We start from the raw sequence: 21,176 nt of genomic DNA on the forward strand, positions 1-21,176 counted from the left end.
AAAGCCCAGTTATTGCTTACACTGGAGCCCACAGAAGGGGCCAGCAGGTGCCAAGGGCGCTTTGCCTGAGGCAAGCCCAGTGCTCAGATCTTGCCAGCAGCAACCACAGGGCTCTGCTGCACGAGGTTGTTTGCACAGGGCACTGTGGGGTCACTTACAGAGCAGATAAAATTGTCTTTGCTGATGAACTAACTCAAGCGAGCATTTATTGGAGAGCTTCAGAAAACACATCCAGGCATTTACAAATGTGAGCAGACATGTAAAACAGCTGCACTTAGCAGGCTGACAGCTACTGGAGCTTGGTCTCAAGCAGTGAGCACACACTGGAGTGAGCAAAGGGATGGAGATAAAACCTGTCAGCTGTCACTTTGGAGCTGCCTGGATTTCTCATACTCTTCTCTCATGTAAATCCTAAAAAAAAGTCCTGCTAGGCTGGAATTGGTTTCAGAAACATGGAGTTATTTCAGTGGAGTAAATTTGATAGGCTTACTTTTCTCAGCGTGGTGAAACTGAGGGAGAAAGGCAAAGCAAATGATTCAATCATTCTTATCACAGGGAATGGAGGACATGAGATATACAGGCCAGGCAGAAACTCTGAAACAGAGAAAAAGATGCACATTTTTCTCACTTCACATAATTGTTCTGTGGCACACATCACAGGACTCTGCAGAGGGCAAAAATAAATGCTGGTGCCAAAAGATATTAGATAAATTAATGGTAAAAAGAGTTCCATAGGACCTGAGAAATGCAGAGCTGGGGAAGTTACCTTCAGCTCAGGATTCCCTCACAGCAGGTTGCTGAGAAGGTGGAGTCACAAAATGATCCCTCTACATCTCCAGAATCCTCTATTCTTCCCTAAAGCAAGCACCTGCTCCTGGCAGGCTTGGAGATGGGATCCCCAGGGAGATCACCCTTTGGTCTGACCCCCCTTGGCCATTTCAGGTTCTCATTGCAAAGCTGGCAGCACCAGCCTGGTGTCTCAGCTTTCCCATCCGAGTGGGGAGAGCTGTCCTTCCAAAGCACCCCCCATGCCTTGGCTCCCGTGAATGTCCTTAGAGAGGCTTGCCCCCAGAGCAGGCACGTGCAGGAAGCAGCGGGGCAGTTCTTGCAGCTGCGGGGCACTGAGGGAAGAGATGCACGTGTGATGAGAGGAGGCTGCACCTTCCCCCTGCTCTGGTGGTGCCACCACAGGAAGAAGAGTTCAGATGTGCTCCTGCTGCAGCCCCCCATGAGCATCACCTTGACCACAACCTCCCCTCCCACCACAGCACAGAGAGGTCTCACCCACTCCAGGGCACCACCAGGCCTGCTGCACAGGAATTGATCCCCAAGAGGACCATGTTCTGACGTGGGGCTGAAGATTGGCTTGCTCAGCATCAGGGAGGGTGAAGTTCAAAGTCTGTAAATTTTATTTCTCTGGGAAAAAAAAAGAAAAGCCACAAAAATAAAACACGATGCACGACCAACTGCCATGGCACCTCAGTGATAAGCAGGAAGCCAACCAGGATAAATCAAGATTAGATACACTATGTTTGCCTGTATTCCCTTCAGCCCCATATCTCCTTCTAGCTGCCTGGCTAATCCTCTGTAGATCAAGTAACATGGATGAGTTGGGCTGACGTGGAATGACTGATGGGGATGGTGGTTTTGGCTGTGCTGTTCCATGCTCCCTCTCAAGTCATTAATTATGCCATCTGACATGAGCAGTGCTCTCAAGTTGATATTTGTGAGGTAAGTGATGAATTTCCTCTCCTCCTGGTAGCTCATTAGGACATGTTTTATTACGAGAAAATTTGCTGAGGAATTAATTATTCAGACAAAAACATTTTTGAGAGCAGTTTTATTTGTTTTTATATTTACTCTACCTTGGATATATAATTTCTGTGGTCCAAGAAAAATAGCAGCAGCATGTCTAGAAGGTGGCTACCACCTTGCTACCAGTAATGCTCTGCTTATTTCTGGAGAGAAGCACAGAGCCACAGCAGTGCCTCTGCAGAAGGATGCCCAGGGAGCAATATGTCTATTCTGGGCAGTCCAAATGGCTGCTTTTGAGCCATCCTTCAGTCACTCAAAGGCAACTTCTGCCTGATTTACTTTAGCTCAAATGTCTGCCTCAGCCCATTTTACCAAATGGTTTAGCAAATGCAGTTTGCCCCAGGCTTTGGAGTCTGTTTTATTCAGATTCTCTTCTATTTTATTCAGACTCGCTGGTCTGGTTTTTTATTATATTAATCCATTGCTGCTGTTGTTGATATTATTATTATTATTATTATTATTATTATTACAAAATCTTGACCTATGATATTTGTCCCCTGAAACTAATGGAAAGGACCCAGGCCTGTCACTTATCATCTTATGATTGTTGATGTAAACAACACTTTCAGGGAGAGGTTTCTCATGGTAATCACTGTATTTAAGAAAGTCTCTGCCACTAGTTCAGAAGGATTATAGACAAAGTACCAAACTGTCAGCCACCTGTCACATCTGCATTTCTTCACAGCTACCACTGCATCATGAATCTCCCAGGGCATCTCATTTGGGAACATGCTGACATTTTGCCTTTTATTTTCTTATAAGCATGTCCCTTCTGCCAGGAAAGCTGCCTGGTCTGTGAGGAGGCTATGAGCAGAGAGGGTGCCATGCTGACAGATGTTAATGGAGCAGTTATCAGGAAACAACTGAGTACCATGAATGTGTCCAGATAGAATAACCTCTCTATTCTGATAGCCACGGAAAAACAAACATATTCACATTCTGAACTGAACAAGCACAGGCTGTGGCTAAGTCATACATTTTAAAAATTAAATAAAATAATAGTAATAATAATAAAAAAGGGTGCTTGAGATTTTCAGAGCATTATTAACACAAATCTCTGGGTGACTTGTGCGTGCCAGATGCCACAGCACCCCACAGCCTGTGAGAGCTGTGACAGGAACATGGCCCCAAAAGGGCACATGAGTTGGCCAACTGCCTCTGCTGTCCTGTCTTGAGGATGATAGAGGTAATGACAAGGGTAGGACAAACTCTTGTAAGGTTCTGATCCCAGGTTCTGCACAGGTGAAGAGTGCATCAGAAAAACAGGCTTCAGGAGTGAATGTGAATTTTCTTCTGACACCAAGGAGATGTTGGAAAAGCAAGGGAGAGTTGGAGACTACTTAAAAGAATAAAAGGAATGAAAGGGAGGAAAAAAAAAAGATGACAGAAGAGAGATTAATAAATTAGGAACCCACAGTGTCCAAGCAAAAAACCCAGCCTGAGGGTAAATATAACTCTGCCCCAACTTCAGATTAAATGGGGTCATTACATATGACATCAACATCTTACATCTGCAGCTTAACCTGTGACTGCCAAGGACTGCAACATCACCACAACCACAAGTCAAGCAGTCACTGAAGTCTTGTGTGTCTGAGCAGTCCTGTGCCTGCTTAAAACTCTTCGGAGCTTGTGCCTTCTGTACCTGCAGACATTCACACCCAAAAGTCCCCTGTGTGCTGCACCAAAGAGTGTTACAGGGTTCTGCTCTGTCTGAACTGCTCTTTCCTACCTGTGCAATCCCTGGAAGGCACTTCTTCCCCTGGCACAAGGCTGTGCTGTGCCCCTTTCCAATGTCCCTGAGGCACGAGAGGCCCCGAGCAAGGCTGTGCCTCACCAGCCACGCGGCAACATCCCTTCTGGGGCTGCCCCTGATCCCTCTCACACCCCTCACAGAAAAGTGTCTTTAACCAGGGTAACTCTCACAGCATGCAGAAGTCTAGGAGCAATGTTAGGGAAGACCTCCAAGCTGTTTTATCCTGAGGCCTTTACCTGTGATGGAAACTTTGCAGAAGGGAGGCTGGCCGCAGAGTCTGGTGTAAGGGATGCCCGGCGCTTGCAGCACTGCTACTCCAACTCTGAACCTGTTGAAAATGATGTTCAGGTTTTTAGTTTTTTCCTGAAGATTACTGAAACAATTCCCAGACCTAATAGGACTTGGAAAATGAACTTCAGCCTTTGCTGATTTGGTTTGCTTTGTAAACCCATTTTTGTGTGCAGCAACTAATTTATATCCTAAGACCGAGTGACTTCCTTGGGAAATTTTCAAGGTCAGTAATTAAGGATCTGTCACAAAAACAGCAGAAAAGAAGAAAAAAAAACCTCTCTAAATCACATCATGGTTTTAAATGACCCATTGTGATTAAAAAGGGCTTGGGGTTCATGGGAACACATATCACAGAGTATCTCTGCTGTTCATTGCAATAAAATGCAGGTTGAATCACATTCTAGTGGGGGGAAAGCATCTCAAACCCTTATTCAAGCAACTGGGTGCTATGAATACCTCAATTAGTTCCATCACTGCTGCACAGCTTTATACCAAAGGAGGTTCTGACCCACCTGGGCTCACCAGCTCCTGTTCCACTCACAGAGGCACATACTGAGAGCAGCTAATGGGTAGCATGCCAATTAATAACATGGAGTTGCTTTATGTGTGACATATTGTACCATGCACTGATTTTTAATCTGCTCATACTAGCATTTGTCATGCAGGGTGAAAGTCTGCTGTGAGAAATAGCCTCTTCATTTTCCCTGACAACTATTAACACTGAGCCAGCCTTCAGTGCTCGTGCCGCAGGCAACTGCTCCTGCCAAAAATAAATGCAAAGACTGAGGAGAGAGACGTTTTGCAAAATTAAACTCTGTCTCAAAAGTGAATAAATCAGGACAGAAGCACATCCTTAATTCCTGGAGACAGGAGGAACTTCATGGTGACTGTTTACTTCTCATGAGGTGGCAAGAAAAAGCCCAGAACATTAAGATGTGGTTTTCCCACTGGCTGTAGATGGGGCAATGCAGCTGTAATGGGCAAAACTAGATTTAAACTGATTTTGGAGCCATAGCTAAAGGGTAAAGTACAAGTGCCTTGTGTCTTCTTTATCACACAATCATGTCACAACCCACACTCAGCATCCTAAAGACTGTCAGCTTCAGTCCCCCCACCAAAATGCACATTGGGCAGGTAGCTGTGAAAGCTGAGAGCCAGCCCCAGTAAAACACAAGATACAAAGAATTAGTGGGAAGTCAGATGCGTGTGGCCCTCAAACAGCTCTGTCTTGTATTGTGGCTTCACTAGTCACGTTGCTCATGTGTGAGATGGAGACAGATGTTCCTCAGCACAGCTTCTCAGCTGAAGGTGCTGGTACCAACCTAAAAACAGCCAGCAGGAGCTCTGACCTGCTCAGCATCTCTCAAGGCTGCTGAGAAAGAAGGTTTTTTTTTTTTTTTTTTTTTTTTTAAAGAGCACCAAATCATCTCATTCCTGGCTTGGTACAGTTTGCAACTCAGCAGATGACACCACATAACCCAGGTGGTTTTGCAGAGATCAGTTTCCACCTTTCAGCCCAAGCCCCGAGTACCTCCCAGCTACCTGCACAGGCTGGCCACGGCTGCTCCTGACCATGGTTCAGTTGCTGTCACTGGATTTATCTTTTGTTAGCCAACAGAAAATTGGATAAATCTACTTGTTTTGCAAACAATAAACCCATGGGCTTTCTCAAGGTCAGAGGACTCCTAAATTTCTCGTGTCATTGCTGTTTTCTTATCACTAGCCTCTCTTGTACTGTTACGAGACATTTGCAAAATGTGGTCCCATGGAGGCTATAGAAATATTAAAGGTTCAAGTATTTATGCCGCTTCTCATTAGGGTATTTTCTGTCTGTAATGTACAAAATTATATAGTGTACTTTTAGTTTAAAAGTCTGTATAGGGAGGAAAACACCCACTGCTTGGGTAACTCCTGAGCACCCCAAAAGTTACTGCATGGCTGGGACACAGCTGCATTAGGGGTTAATATTGACAAAGGCCTGCTGGGATGCTAGAAATAAAAATAAGACAAGAATAAGAGGAGGAAGAAGAAAAATAGGAAAAAACAGAAAAAGAAGAAAAAATTAAATAAAAATAGAATAAACCAATGATGAGTAACTCAGAGATTCACATAAGATCTCGAAATTAACTACTTTGTAGGTTCAAACAGAGGTCCCACCTTATGTGAGGGGCACATGCAATTTACACTGATCAAAGCAGAGCTTTGAATACCTGACACAGGAGATGAAATATAAATATGTGATTTGTGAAGTAAAAAGACAACACCAACAATAATGAGACCTCAAAATAGATCTGAATGTCACACTCCTGGGTGCAACCATAATGATCCCTTCTCTTGTGACAGAGATGAAAAGGCAAAGAATACAACATCATTATTGTAACAATTACTTTAATAAGCATGTAAAACTGGGATTTAGTGGGGGCTTTGCTGTTTGTTGTCATATTTGCTGTTCATTTTCCTTGTGATTGTTCAAAGATTGATAAATAATGCCTTTTATTGAAATGCACAGTATGAGGAAGGTTTTCAAAGGTGTCCTGTGATGTTTTGGATGTTTCACTTGCACTGCCTCTGAAGAGTAACAGGCAGAATTTTGAGCATTTGACTGCCTGAACTCATAACTAGGGCCAATTTAGCAAATATTTCCATTTGAGAGGCTCCTGCTAGGACCTGCTATGCAGGAGATGTTGTTACAATGCTTGCAGAGCAGGGGCAGCCTGTGTCCAGCCTGCTTGGCAGGGAGATCCATGAACATCTGCATCCTCTGCTGCAGTGTCCTAATGCTCACCCTTCCAGGAGGGGCAAATGAACAACCTCCAAAAATAACCCCTTCCAGGAGACTCAGACTGAGAAGGGAAAAATGCAATGTTCCAAATATCAGCAATCTTGGCCCAAAAGATTTCTGTCCTCCAAAAGCTACCAAGCACAGTACAACCAACTTCTGTGGGAACTCCAATCCCTACCTCTCCCCAAATGTGCATTTCATAGGAGAAGAGACAAAGTAGTGAAGGAAACGAAAGAAACAGAGCAATTGTTAGTGACACAGCTGCAGGAGGTCTAAATAAATCACTTAACATCAATTTCTCCTGCTGCAAAGGCCAGAAATGTCCAATTTCAACAGCTGGCTGAACTCACTGGGCTGCTCTTTTCCTACCCAACTCCCAAGTAAATTTTTGGTGTTTATAAAAATTCTCTGTATTTGCTGTAAGTACGAAATTTGTCTCTTAATTAGGGAGTTTCTTCATTCTGGAGAAAATACTATATAAACGTGAAGTACTTTTATTAACATTTAATGGAGAATTGAGTGTGATATTGACACTAGGAAACGGACTGTATTATTTCCATACTGCAATATGCAAATATACTCATTGTTATTGCAGATTAGGAGACTGCATTTGCTAATGCTTTTTAATAATGCTTATTATATTTATCTGACAAAAATACCCATTAAAATACCACTTAAAGAGCATGAAGATTGCAGACATCTGAAATTAATTCTGATTTTTTTTCTGGAAAGCAAGTTTTAAAAACTCAAATCTGCATTTTTCTGTTTTTACAAATAGCCCACCGAATCAATATTTCAGGAGAGTGAATCAATATTTCAGAACACTGTGATGTAAAATAAAAAAAATAGGTCTATTAAGATCTTTTTATTAGCATGTCTATTGCAGTGCACAAAATTTGCACATATGGGTAAAGAAATTGTTTCCTGAAAATGTGCAAATTGCTACTTCACTGAATGTAAATGAAGTGCTAATTGCTCTTTGCAAACAATATTTATGCAAATCATGCCCTACCATTACATTGCAGAGTGGAGTTTACATTTATATTTGATGCATTTTTTTCTCCACCCATTTGACAGTCCCTGGACAACAGGACTTGGGTTATTACTCACTTTTTTTCCAAGACATTTTATGGATACATGAGTGGGTAAAGAATGGGAATGGACCTGCAGGCAGTAATATATCATGACCTAGAGGGGCAGAAGATCTAAATCTGCTCTGTTATTCTGGTTCATCATTCACTAAGCAAAATACTTGCAAAAAATGTTTTATATCAAATTTGCCTTTTATTCTGCTTGCCTTTTGACCTATGATACATTTGGAAATGATCCATTTGGAAATTCTCTACAGAAGTAATTTAAATAAAAATGTCTGCTCTCTGAAACAGGAAATAAAGTAGCTGATGCCATCAGATCAAGCATTGAATTCAAAGAGATATGTTTGATCGTGGGGGGTGGGGGTGGTTATTGATGTTAACTTTGTTTTAATAGCCTGTTTCTTTCTTTTTTTATTTTATTCCTGTTAATATATCTCATTTATTTGGAGAAGTCAACACACCTTGTCTATAATTTCCCAGTCATAAGCAAGAAGAACCTTGAATCAGTTGAAGAACATCTGCTTTGTAATATTCATGAACACCACCTGAAAATTTTCACTTTGAAACCTTTAAAATACCCTATACTTTTATTAATATTGTATTTCTTGAGGTGAAATTCTCCTACATTTGATATTATTAGTTTTCCCACCATCTTCACAGAATCACAGAACAGTTCAGGTTGGGAAAGATCTCTAAATTCATGAAGCCCAACCATTAACCCAGCACTGCCAAACCTCTCCTTGGGTTCAGATTAGCCTTTCATAGTTTAGCTTCCTAAAATTTGTCCTCTGCTCTAAAGTCCTCCAGTGATCTTAACAGTGTTTAAGCCATTAATCATTTTGGTTTCTCATTCACACCCACTCAATTCTTCCTCTCAGGAGAGATGGGAAACAGGAAACTTCTTCCTTTTTCAGAGAGCTTTCCATGATGGGTTACTTGAATTTCCCTTGAATAATTCTGTGTCTCTGTTGCTGGTAGAGCGAGGCTGTGCAATACACTCTTTTCTGAGACACATAAAACCCCTTTCCCCAGCCTTAGAGATTGCTTCTCTGTCTCCAGAGCTATGCAGTCCTCAGGTGCATCCCAGGGAAGTTCTCAAACATCCCTCAAATTTAGCCCTGTTCAGCAACTGGAATTTCTTAGGACTTGGGCACAGAACTCCTCTGGCTCAGTGAGTTGCCTCACCAAGCTAAGCTGCAGAAGCCACATCTGTCCAAACCCTTGAAATGCTTTAATTCAAATTTCCTTGAGAGTGCTTTAAGCTAATGGGTTTTACATCAAACACATTTCCCTCCTTTTTCCTGGTGTGCTCATTACCAATGCTGAAGGCAAACTCCCGCACCCTTACCTGCTCCTGGGACCCCAGGTAGGTGCTCACCTCTGAAGCACTGCCCTGACTTCAGTTTTTCCTTGATAACAACACTCTGCCTTCAGTGAGTCAGACTCTGTTTATGATCACATCTTTAATTACTCCAGGGAACATATGTTAATACTCATTCATCTCCAGTCTGAGGAACGCTGTAAGAGTCAGGAGCCATATGGCTCCCATCTAGAGAGAAGGAAAAGGTGTGTCAAATTTCTCACTCCATTAGCTCCCAACAAGATTAAATTTACACCCAAGGCTGGGCACAGCTTTGGTGCCAGCAAGATGAGGGCTGAAACCTGCAGCCAGCACAGCACGGGCATCCCTGTGAGCTGCAAGGTTCTCCGGGCATGGCTCAGAGCCGCAGGGCACTGCAAGCCCTCCCTGCCACCTCCAGGGCACAAAGCACAACCTGGATGTCCGTAGGACCTGCTTCAATAAGTTATTAAATTTGCCATGTCGTGTCTGAAATGCTCATGAATGCTTGAGCAGCCTGTGTAATGGGGTGTCTCAGCCTGTTTTCTGGGGGGGGTGTCCTTTTGGGGCCAGGAAAGTGGTGTGAGGGGAGAGAATGAGCTGCAGCCTGAGGGAGTGTCACTGGAGTTTGAATTCCTCAGGTCTGAAGCCGTGGATTCAAGCTTCAGAGTTCATTTCCTCTGCTCCCTGGGCTTAAAAGATAATTGTTGGGACAGCAACTTTGGCACTTGTCAGTCCAGGTGCACTGAAATGCAAAATATTTTCCTAAAGACAAAATTAGCACTTTCTCAGCAGGTGAACAGCACTGACATAATGCTACACCCAGTAACAATGAGGTAATACCACGTGTAATCACATCCCCATCCCTTCGTTCTGAAATTGGCTTGCACTTGGTTTTCTTTTGCTGTCGAGGAAGACAAAACACAAGGAGCAATCTGGGTCCTGCCCTTCCTCAGGCACCCAGGACAGAAGTGCTGACAGGATTCCAGCTGAGAGCTGATCACTGCAAATAAAGAGGTTGTAGAGGTGTCACCAAGGGCATGCTTTGATCTTTAGGTTTTTATTACTGGTGTGGATATGTGAGAAGACAAGGATGTAGTTTGTTCTCAGAACTGAGATTGAATTTCTAGTGTTGGCACTAAGAGAGGAATAAACCCAAACAAATCCTAGGGAACTCACAGCATCTCATCTGGCAATCAGAGGAATACAAAGGCATAATGCTATTTTTAAATCAGATTTTCTGAGAACAACTGCTGTTTAAATACACGTATAAATAGCAATCCCTAAAGCCTGGCAATGGCTCTCCTCCTGGACCAACAGCTTCCAAACAGTTTGTAGAAGGCATCAGATTCCCTGATACCTCTCGCACTGATGCAAAAAGAATCTCACACACACATTCACAGGCAAAGCAGCTATTTGGGATTTGTGCCTCACCACTGAGAACAAGCTCTGACCCGCAGTGCCCAAGTGTGAGGGAAATACATGTCTCTCATATGTGAATATTTTATTACCCCATGACAAGGCCTCCATGGAGCAGGGAGGATGCTGCCAGCTCCCCTCCCAGAGCTGGCTGTCAGTCTCCCAGCACATGCCAGCTCTCAGCACCATCGCCCCTGTGCTGCCAGGATGGAGGCAGGAAAGTCTGAAGAGATGGCAAGCACAAAACAGGCCCACCTCAGTGGATATTTAATGACACTTTGCAGTCAGGATTCTCTAATTCAGCCTCTCTGCTCTCTGAGAGCTCTGTGGGTAAGGATGCTCTCGCTGCAGGAATTGCTATCTGCTCCCCACAGTGCACCAGGAGAGCACCTGCAAACCAAGGCAGCCTCACCTTCTCTCTTGTTTTGCTAAAGTGATTCGGGATTTCAGGATGTGGATACTTGTTTTTTTGAAAGAAATCAAGAGAAGGACCTAAAGAAGCAATGTTCCAGTGATCCAGGCATTGTGAGGGAGGTGTTGGATGCCCAGCCAGCAGTGGGATTTCCTGCTCCATGGCAGGGTCTGTGCTGCTCTGAGGAGGGAGGAATGGGATGCCTGAAAGCTGAGAACATGGAGTTTATGAGCTGTTTGAATGAATGAATGAAAACACCCTGCACTTCATTGCTCTGGTGTCAATTCCTGACCACAGGGAGAACAATTACCTGGTGTGGCAAACACCTCCCAGCTACCCAAAGGTATTTTTATTAAAGGACACTGTGAGTACTGCAGAGGCTGCTCCCACTGCCTTTCTTTCCCCTGCCATGCTGCAATTGTACTGCTTTGTTTGACTTTACACCAGAAATTAACAAAAATGTGATGTCGGTGGTGCTGCTTTGCTGATGTGACTCAGGGTCTTCAATCTAATGATAACTTCTCCAGTGTAGTTTATAATTTGGAGGCCAACCCTGTCAAAACCCAGCACAAAAAATTTCCAAGGTATTATGTAATTAATGTAATTTATTCAAATGACACATTAGACCACAGGGTTTATTTATTCCAGTAAAGTCTGCCTCTTTTCTCCATTTCCATTTGTAAGCTGAAATCCTGGAGATGTTTTAAAACAAATATATAACCTACTCATCACTGCTGGCAAACATCCACCAAAATCCAAATTTAGTCTTGGAACAAACATACAAATGACCCATTCCCAAAGGATGGTGTAGCTTTAATTAGCCCATTTTTAAAGTATTTTACAGGACATTATTTTCCAAAAGCCACTGTCTGTCTTGTAACCTTTTAATTTCCAGGCAATGATCAGAGGCTAGAAGCCATTTGCCTGAGCTCAGAAACTTTGACTTTTTCCCAGTGTATCTAGTGAAGATTGGGCAGGGTCCCACACAGCTCCTGTAGGGCACAGTTTGTTCTTCTCTTCCAAGCGCTTCCAGAAGAGATTCACCCGGACTGGAAAGGGCCACAAGCCTCAGTAAAGAATCTTCTCCCAGTGCATTTCCTTGGCCATCAAAAGAGCTCCACCACAAGGCTGCCTCCCAGCATCCCAAAAGTTGTGTTCTCAGCTGTGCAGAGGTCACTTTTTCTCTTCCTTAGAGGGAAAGAAAGTGGAACAAGAGAAAAATACATAAGGCACAAGGACTGTCAGTGGCTAAGGGGTGACTTTTGACATGTGCAATAGAAAATTTGCCTCATAAAATCATATTGGCCATAGAGAGAAGCTATAAAAACCTTTACTAGACTTCCCTTAGCATCCTGCCTCACTGTGCTTTTATTTTCCCAATAACAGTACATGGCTGCACTTCAGCCCCACATATGAAACATTTAAAATAATTTTGTGATAATTTCTGCTGGCTGAGGTTTTTGTTTTATAAGTTTTTTAATCTCCACAGTCAATTGCTTGTGTTGACTTTACTCAAACCACAAGGATGTATTAAATTTAAAATATTTCCAATTGACACCTATTGGGGTTTTGTTTGTTTTACATAAGGTAATCCAGGCAGGTTTCAGTCTATTTAGTTGCTTTTCTACTCTCCTTTCTTTGTATAAATCTTCCTTACTCTATAGGATGCAGGGCACAAATATAAAACCTTTCATGCAAAGTAAGACAGCCTGGAAGGTTGTTTCCAACCCAGATACCCCAGTGTGGCAGCAGGGAGACAGAGGAGGGCAAGAGATATGAACAAGAGGATGGCATTTCCAGAATCCCTCCCACCTTCCCATTTTCAGTGAAAACTTCAGGGTATTTGCTTACCCACTGTTTCAAAATAGAAATGTCATGAATGACAGCAAGTACCTTATCCAGCCTGTTCTAATAGGCAGACATGAGGTATCAGTCAGACATCAGTCCCCAACCTTTGCTTGTTGGGGACTGAGTTCCTAAAGTATCTTCCTGTACTCCTGTACCTGGCAAAAAACCCAATTTTGCTGTCATTGTTCCTGCAGCAGAGTTCACAAGAAAAATGCTCAGCAAGCTTCCTCAGTGTGAGTTGGATTTTCTACTTTTTATGATGCTGTCTTCATTTCAAATAGAAAACATTTTACCTGAAAACATGGAGCTGTTCTTTGTGTCTAGAAAACATAATGCTACAGCACTTTCTTTGACTCTAAATGTACACCTATAAATACCTTTACCAGGCACTCAGCACAGGCTATTGTTTCTCCCACAGCAGCAGAAAACTGCCTCAGATTTGAACCTTGGAAGCCAGGGAAATGTGAAGTGGATACAGAAAAGGAGCATATTTCTCTCCAGCTGACAACTCAAGGTTATTTCTCAAGTAAATAACGTGTTGCTAAAGAGATTTCGTTCTGTTTTCTGATAATAAAGTTGCAGCACGCTGAATTTGACTGCTTCTCATTCCAGCAGAGCTGAGCAGGTCAGAGGGTGGGCAGGTTCAATTTGTTGTTTTGCTGTGCAGTGCCAAAGAGCTTCTTCCAGCTCTGCTGAGAGTTAAACCTTCAAGCCCCACAAGTGCAGACCACAGGGGCACCTTTGGCAGGAGAAAGATGAATTCTGCAAGCCTCCCCTTCACACAAAATATCTCCTCATTTCCATGGGTTATAAAAGTTGGGGGAAAGGACTGAAGATCAAAATTTCAAAGCTCTTGGAGGTTTCCCAGCTGTAAAGGATGAAGAGAAGCACTCAGTGTTATCTCTGCTGCAACAGGAGAGCTGTGACAGACTCTTCAGGTATAGCTGAGAGCAGCTGAAGACCCCAGGTCCTGTTCTGAGCAGCTGGGCAGCACCTCACTGACTGACATACATCAATTACTGATGTCCAGAGCCACAGAATGATTTTTCTTTTGCACTTTACAGGCTTTTCCTGTGAAAGAATGACTATATAACCCTTCAGGTTGTGGTGTTTCATCACCCCCTTCACAGCAGAGTGCCAGGAAGGAACTAAAGGTGAATATTTATCTCTGAGATCAGTCAGTAGAGGCACAGAGTGACCAGAGAGTATTGCACATGCAGAAGGACCTCTTGTGAAGGAGTTTGTATTGCCATTTTTCTGCTTTTCTGCAGATTTTGTAGTTATGAATGAAAAAGAAAATTAAAATAACCTGATTGATTGACCTTTCCATCTAGGTGTGAGTCCCAGCCTTTCAAATTGGTGAATAATCATTCAAAAGCACAGATGGGCTGCTTCAGTGGTTCACTGACTTGGGAAGGGGTGGTCCTGCAGTGTCCACCCCCTGACCCCTTTCCTCACATTCTCCTGCTGCCTGAGCTGCCCTGCCCCAGGGAGGATCTCTTGCTGATCTCACACAACCAGCAGAAAACCAAGCTGGGTAATTTATAGATATACATCAATATTTGGGTGTTTCTAGATGAGTGGATCAAGTAGGCTCTGGGTCTGCCAGCAGCAACAACAGCCACAACAACAGCAAGCCAGTTCAACCCTATTGGTAACCCACGGAGAAAAGGTTCTCCCTTAGGTTGGTTTACAGAGACAGGAGTGGAAAGTGAGAAAAACAGGTCCACAAGGATTTAAAGCACTGGCTAAAAGGGATTCCCCCCTCTTGGCAGGCAGGTCCCTCTCCCTCCACACACCATCATCCTGGCCCTGTGACGGGACTGACTCTATCCAGCCTGGTGCCAATCCCAGCCTGGGGGCTGGAGCCCTGCAGCGGGATAACTGCACCAAATGTCCCCACCAGGGGAAAAGGCAGAATTGCCCCCTTCTGGGAAAGCAATGAGATTTTCTGTGTACTGCAGGGCTGATGTCTCATCTGGGAGTTGCCATCTGGGGGAGGAGGGCCAGGGAGCAGTGGAGCCACGAGCCACCACAGCCCTGCATGGTGGGTGCTGCTGCAGCCCTGGCCAGGGTCACCAAGACAGGCTCTGACATCTGGGCTCCCTCCCTGTCCCAGCCCTGAGCCCCAGCACTGGAGGGGCTGGAGGACTTTGCTGCTAATAAAAGGTCAAATCAGGAAGGGCTATTAAATTTACAGATAACAATGAAATGGAGAAAGGCAGGATCACTGGAGGTCAAAGATGTGGAATGAGCAATTCCTTACTGAATTTTTTTAAAGCTTTCCTAGGCTGCATGGGAAAAAACAATTATGTGGTCTACTTCCAGTATCTAATGTTTTAAGTTTGCTTTAATAGTCCTTTAGATCATTACGATCAGTGCTGCAAGTGCATAAATATCCCCATCTCTTCAACATTTTCTTCTTGACAGGTTAGTTTTCTACCCACAGAGATATTGATGAGACACTTTTGTGCTCCAGATATGTGCATTTTTCTGCATTTTCAAATAGGAACCACCATTATCTTTTTGCAAGCTGAATATTTTTTATACATCATTTACTAGTGACTAATGTGTGCTTCAGCCATGGGCTCCAAGGACTGTCATTTATCTTCCATAATGACCATAAGTTCTTAAAAAACCAGCAACACACTGGCTGCAAAAGCTGATCACAGAAGACTCTTAGAGCCCATGGAAACAGAGCAAAATGCACATTTTGCTTTGAAAACAACAAAGAAACCCCTTATTTCTCTTGTGTGAAATGCAATAGAAAATAAAAGAAAGTTTCAAATGATGCCAAAATATACAGAGCTTGTATTCTGCTCCTGAAGTCAGCTTGTCATCTGAAAAAACCCCAGTGTAACTCCAGGGAAAATCAAAACCAGCCTACAACACTAAACTTTCTAGTGCACTGACTGCCTGGGATTTCTTACTGCCACTGAACACTTTCTATATCAATGTTCTAAGCAGCTGGGTTTGTATGTTATATTTAGGACAAAACCACTGCAGCCACAGGACACAAAATGCTAACGTTGAGCCAATGCTTTCATATGAAAGCAAATGGGGTGCAGTTCTCTTCAGCAGAAGTTGTATCCTTTAAAGCAGTTACATCAGCCACACAGTCTTCCAATGCCCTGCACTGCAGCAGCCAGCCAGGTTTGTGCAGGGCGTGCTGCCACATCTCCTGGATGGAAGGGGATGGGCAAGGAAATTTCTCCCCTTGGGCTAAACACGAGCAAGAGTGACAGTACTGCAGGCAGAGCTCACCCCTCAGGCCACACAAGCTGAGTTTTGGGAACTCTGCCCAAGCTATGCCAGTCAGAATGCTCAAGAAATAAATCCTGGGCAGTAACATGGGTGGCAGAAAGTTTTTGGGTCCTTACAAATGTGATTACCACAACAAACACATTGTATTTCCAATTGTTGTCTGAATTCCCAGCAACAATATGAGCTCATTTTTCGTAAGTTTCTGATGATTTCAAATGCTCTATTTGACCTTGATTTTCATGGAAAGGAAGCTCAGTGCTTGTTTGGATGTCTTCTTATAAGCATTTCCTCTTCTCCAGTTTTACTGGCAGCCCAACAAATATTTTCCCTAGTGCCAAATAAGTTCCAGCTATGCAACAATTTTTCCACATGCTTTCAGCTGCTATAAAACAGCTTTATCTCCATTCTGTGTCTTGGGGTTGAGTTATTTTTTAGTATCTTTCCTCCTATTAATAAAAAGCAATGGAGTGATAAATGTGTGTTTTACTCAATACACATCACTGTGCATGTATCTTGCTGCTTCCAAGGGCTCAGCCAGCTCCTGCTTCATGCAGGCTCTACTCAGCCTCCTCCTGTCAGCAGGAAAACCTGCTGAAATCAGAACCCCAAAACCCCTTTGTCAGTGCCATCACCAGGTGAAGGGGCAGGTTCTGCAGGGAGAGACCATAGCCAAATTAACAGAAACCAATTTCACTTCCTTGAAGATATTACCCTTTAGTAATATTCCTGTCAGGTGTGCCTACAATCAGTAGTGTTATAAATAATATTCACATTAGATTATTACAAAAATGGTCACACTTTACCTCTGTAAACTTGGCCATTTTCTGGTTTCAAGTACCTCACAGTTTGATTTGGTACCAGATCCCAGCTGGTTGCTGATATCCCTAAATTCTCACCCTCTCCATCTTTCCAAGCCTGTCCACTGGAGAAATGTGTCTGATGAAGACTCTGTGTTTTCCTACTTACACAGACACCATTCATTGCTTTTGGGTGCAGAGGTCCACACCACTACCACAGTAGATTAGGATGGACATTTTCTAAGCTGATTTGTAATTCAGAATGATTCATTTACGGGTTATATACCCACAATACCTATAAGAGTTCAAAGAGATCTGATTTTTAGAGTCTGAGAATTTGGAAAGTGAAGATCATGGCAATTCAGTGTCCCTGAAATAAACTTTTCCCATCTTTAAAAGTTACTGATTGGAAAATGTAATTGCAGTGAAGCATGTGTTCATATCAGAGCTCGTGAGTGTGTTTGCCCAGGTGTGCTCCTCCAAAATACAGTCACTGATAAAGATGGATGGCTTTTGACAAGGAACATCAGTCATTTTCAGAAATTTGATGAGGCAACTGTGTGCTCAAATGGCTTTGCATGAGCCCAACAAATGCTGAGCTTGGAGAATATCCTTGTCTCCTTGTGCATTTTGTAGCATCAGTAACACGTGCCTTGGGAGCATTTAATCTATAGTTTCAGCAGTATTTATGGTGTCTGGAGTTTTACATGGCTAAAGTAATTACTATGATAAATGCCAGCAATATTTTAAAATTAACACTGAAGTTTCTTTCAATTTAGAAGCAGAAGACACTTAATTGGCAAAGACGGGATTACAGTAAATTCTTTTGCTGTTTAGGGTCTGGTTTTGCATAGATGATGCACAGAGAGAACTGCACTTTCATCCTGAAATCAGTTGGTTTTCTTGATTTTTGGAGTGCTGTAGTTGCCAAAAGATCAGGTTTGGTGACTGTTTACCTTGTTCTCCTACTCAGTGATTTCAGTTTAATCTTTTCCTCACAGTGGAAGAGTCAAGAACTCTTCTTTGCCTCAGAGTGTAACCTACAGCTCAGCTGCCACATGGACAGAGGAGTCTCACTCCAGCTACTCCTCCTCTACTGTAATATCACACAACCAACAAGAGAGAAACTAAAGGATGGTCCCCAGTTTCCTCCAAGCAGCTTCCAAAGCACTGGAGTGTAGACCTAACTCAAAACAAAGAGGATTCTTATCACCCAGAGGTCACCAGGGGACTGGGAGAATTCCCTGACATCTTGGAAGCTATCACCACCATCAATGAGAGAGCAGGACTGAACAAAAGAGCGGGTTCAGCCCTCCAAAGGAGCAGGCTCAGCCTCTGCCAGGACTGCTCTGGGGCTGCAACTGATCATTGGCAACCCAGGAGAGCTTTTTCCAGATAAAATGTTACAGTGTCACAGTCTGGTTCTAATGGTCATTGTGTCCTACCTGTCTTCTTTTTCCCATTCTCCCAGCTATGTGTTCCTCTTCTTTGTGACTGGGGTGGTTTTCCTTGTTGGACTGAGTGAGCTCACCATCCTGGCAGAAATTGAATGCAGCAAAAAAGCTGCATTGGCTCATGCAAGGGTCAGGCTGCTGGGCTGCAGGTAGGGGTGAGGAGAAAGGGAAGAGATAAGAAGGAGGGAGAGGTCTTTTATTAGTAAAAAATTAATAACTGAGTCAGCTTGATGTGATGTGTGACCATGCCTTCCATTGGGGAAGGGAAATTTCTGTTTCAGAGAACAACCAAGGAATGCAAAGTCTTTTCCACCTTCATGATTTCAAATCTACTCTGAAGTCAAATGAGCTAAGAACTATTCTTTAGCAGTAAGATAATTTTGGGAAATACTCTATTATCTCTGTAAAAGGTACAGATATTTATGCTGCAAAGGCAGAACAGGGAGCTCTTCACTGCTCTTAGTTCATCTTTCAGGAAGATCTACAGCTGCTTAAAATCTGGAGGGAAAAAAATAAAAAGATTGGTTTCTTTATTTTGTCAAGCATTTGATCCTGCCTGTAGTACATCCCTGTCCCATCCTTTAAGGTCACAGGCTGTAGGCACAAAATCCCTTGAAATCAGGGGACTATTGCTGACATAAAAACTTCATTACAAAGTGAATATTAAATTGTATAGAGGGATAATTTCCATTCCCCCCTCTTTACCAACAGTGAGTAAAAGGAGCCCATCTTTCACAGGTTTATCAAAGGCTATAGTTCATGCCAGGGAGAAAATTACAGGCTAGTTTTTATAGCAATTCAGGAAAGGGATCCTCACTATGCAAATAAAGCACAGCACATCCATGCAACACTTTACAACAGCCTCAGCTCCTGCAGAGTCATCAACAGGCTCCAGGTCTCCTGTGGGCTCCTACCTGGAACAGCTTCAGCCCATGGGAGAAGGCAGGCTGCAAAAGGGGGAAGAAGGCAGGGAATGGACCTGACATCTGCCATGTCCATTCCCTGGTCTCACTCTCTGTGGTGCCTGAGCTCAAAAAAGAGCATTAAACATGGAGCTGGTGAAATTACAGAGCGTGCTTTCTACTCAGTGTCCTCCAACCCTGAGCCCTGATATTGTTAAAAAATATCTGTCTGTGCTGTTTCAAAATGAGTGAAACTTCAGGTGTTGAATGGAGTCAGCAAATACCTGATATATATTCAGCTACAAGGTCTTCATTTAACCTGAACAAAAACTGCAGGGCCTTTTCCCCTTTTCTTCAGAAATTACTCCTGTTTTGCATTCCAGAACACTTGTCACTCTGGTGAATATTAATTAAAACTTGCAATTAATTAAAATGTCAATTAATTCCTTTATTTTATTCATCAGGGTAATCTTGCATTCTGTGCAAGAGGGAACATTGAGTGAGTTTAACAGAATGAAACAGAACAAATTTCAGTGTAAGTGCTGCTCTGTGGATCCTGGAAGAAGTGATTGTCTGGCCAGGGGGGAGAGAGAGCTTTAGAGAGTGCATCCATGACAGCAGACAGAGCAGCACATTGCAGCTGTCTGGGGACCACCTATGGCCAATTTACGAATTCCAGCTCTGATTTTATGAGCACTCTGTGCATTCATGAGCGGGATGATCATTTGTTGGAGGCTCACATCTTATCCTAGAGGGATGGGATTGCAACTCGATGCCCATCTCTGAAACAGGAGGTGGTCAGGACCATGACAACCATGCTGCAGCAGAGCACCATCTGTTTGTGGCCTCAGCAAAACTATTTTTCCAGTCCTAAATTCTACCAGAGTAGAAACCAAGCAGGAAATCACCATTTTGGCCACAGTGATTACAAGGCAGGAAGGGGGTAGAAACTGAAACTACAGATTTTTTGTTTTCCACTGGAGCTGAAAACTTTTTGAATCAAGGAAAACATGAGTGAATGTGGGAAAAAAGCTCAAAGAGTCAGCAGAAGTGCAGTAGGTACACCAAAAAGCAAAGGAGTTAATTTTGCGGTAGCCAACAGCTTTGCTCTGTGGTACAGACTTATCCCAGGTGGTGCTGAAACAAAAAAAAACAAAAAACCATGTTGGTATGTTTGCACAAGGAAATTGAAAAGAAATTAACTTTCTATGCAGATTGTCACCATGAGAATCATATTGTTTTTGTATTTAATATGGGAATTGTGGTCAATCCCTTCCACAGACACTGCAGCAAATCTTTACCTTGATTTGAAAGGAGAAAACAAATCACAGCATAAGCCGTGGGACCTTAATAATATACAGATGAAAATTCCCATACGTGTAAAATCAACATATTGACATTTTATTTACCCAGAATTGTCGATCTTCTACTCTGTTATTGTTTAATTTCCTTGCAAAGTTTCTCAGAAACCATAGTTATTGTGTCTTGCTTCCTCCTCTTCCTCTCCAGGGGCAGGTCTTTCCAGATCAAGACAAACAATGAATTTGCACAGCATCCTCACCAGACACAATGAAAACATGATGAAATGCTGCTCTGTAAACCCTTCCTGTCAGCTCACACAGATGATTCTTTTGAGAGACCAGAACTGCTTTTCAAAATGTGCATTTGCCTTTAATAATAACTGAACACAAAATACAGTGCTATACAAATGCAGCCTTTCCTTCTCTGTTTTGTGTTTTGCTACAATATTTTTCTAAATCCAGTTACATCATCACCACAAACAGGATTTTTCTTACCAAAAAAAGTCAGCAATGTGAATGTTGTATCTAAGCAAGTAACCTTGACTCTGTCTTACAGGCACAGAAACATTTTTAAGACATCACTCATCTTGTCCTAAAATAGATTATATGAACATTTGTCTTCAATGTCTTCTTTCCATTCACTGTGGCTTTGCATGACAGCTCTGAGGAAGACTCACACATTAAGGCCACGTGTCAGGCAACTTT

The sequence above is a fragment of the Pyrgilauda ruficollis genome, unplaced genomic scaffold (assembly GCF_017590135.1).
Source record: "Pyrgilauda ruficollis isolate IOZ18807 unplaced genomic scaffold, ASM1759013v1 scaffold38, whole genome shotgun sequence".
In the NCBI taxonomy this organism is placed as follows: domain Eukaryota; kingdom Metazoa; phylum Chordata; class Aves; order Passeriformes; family Passeridae; genus Pyrgilauda; species Pyrgilauda ruficollis.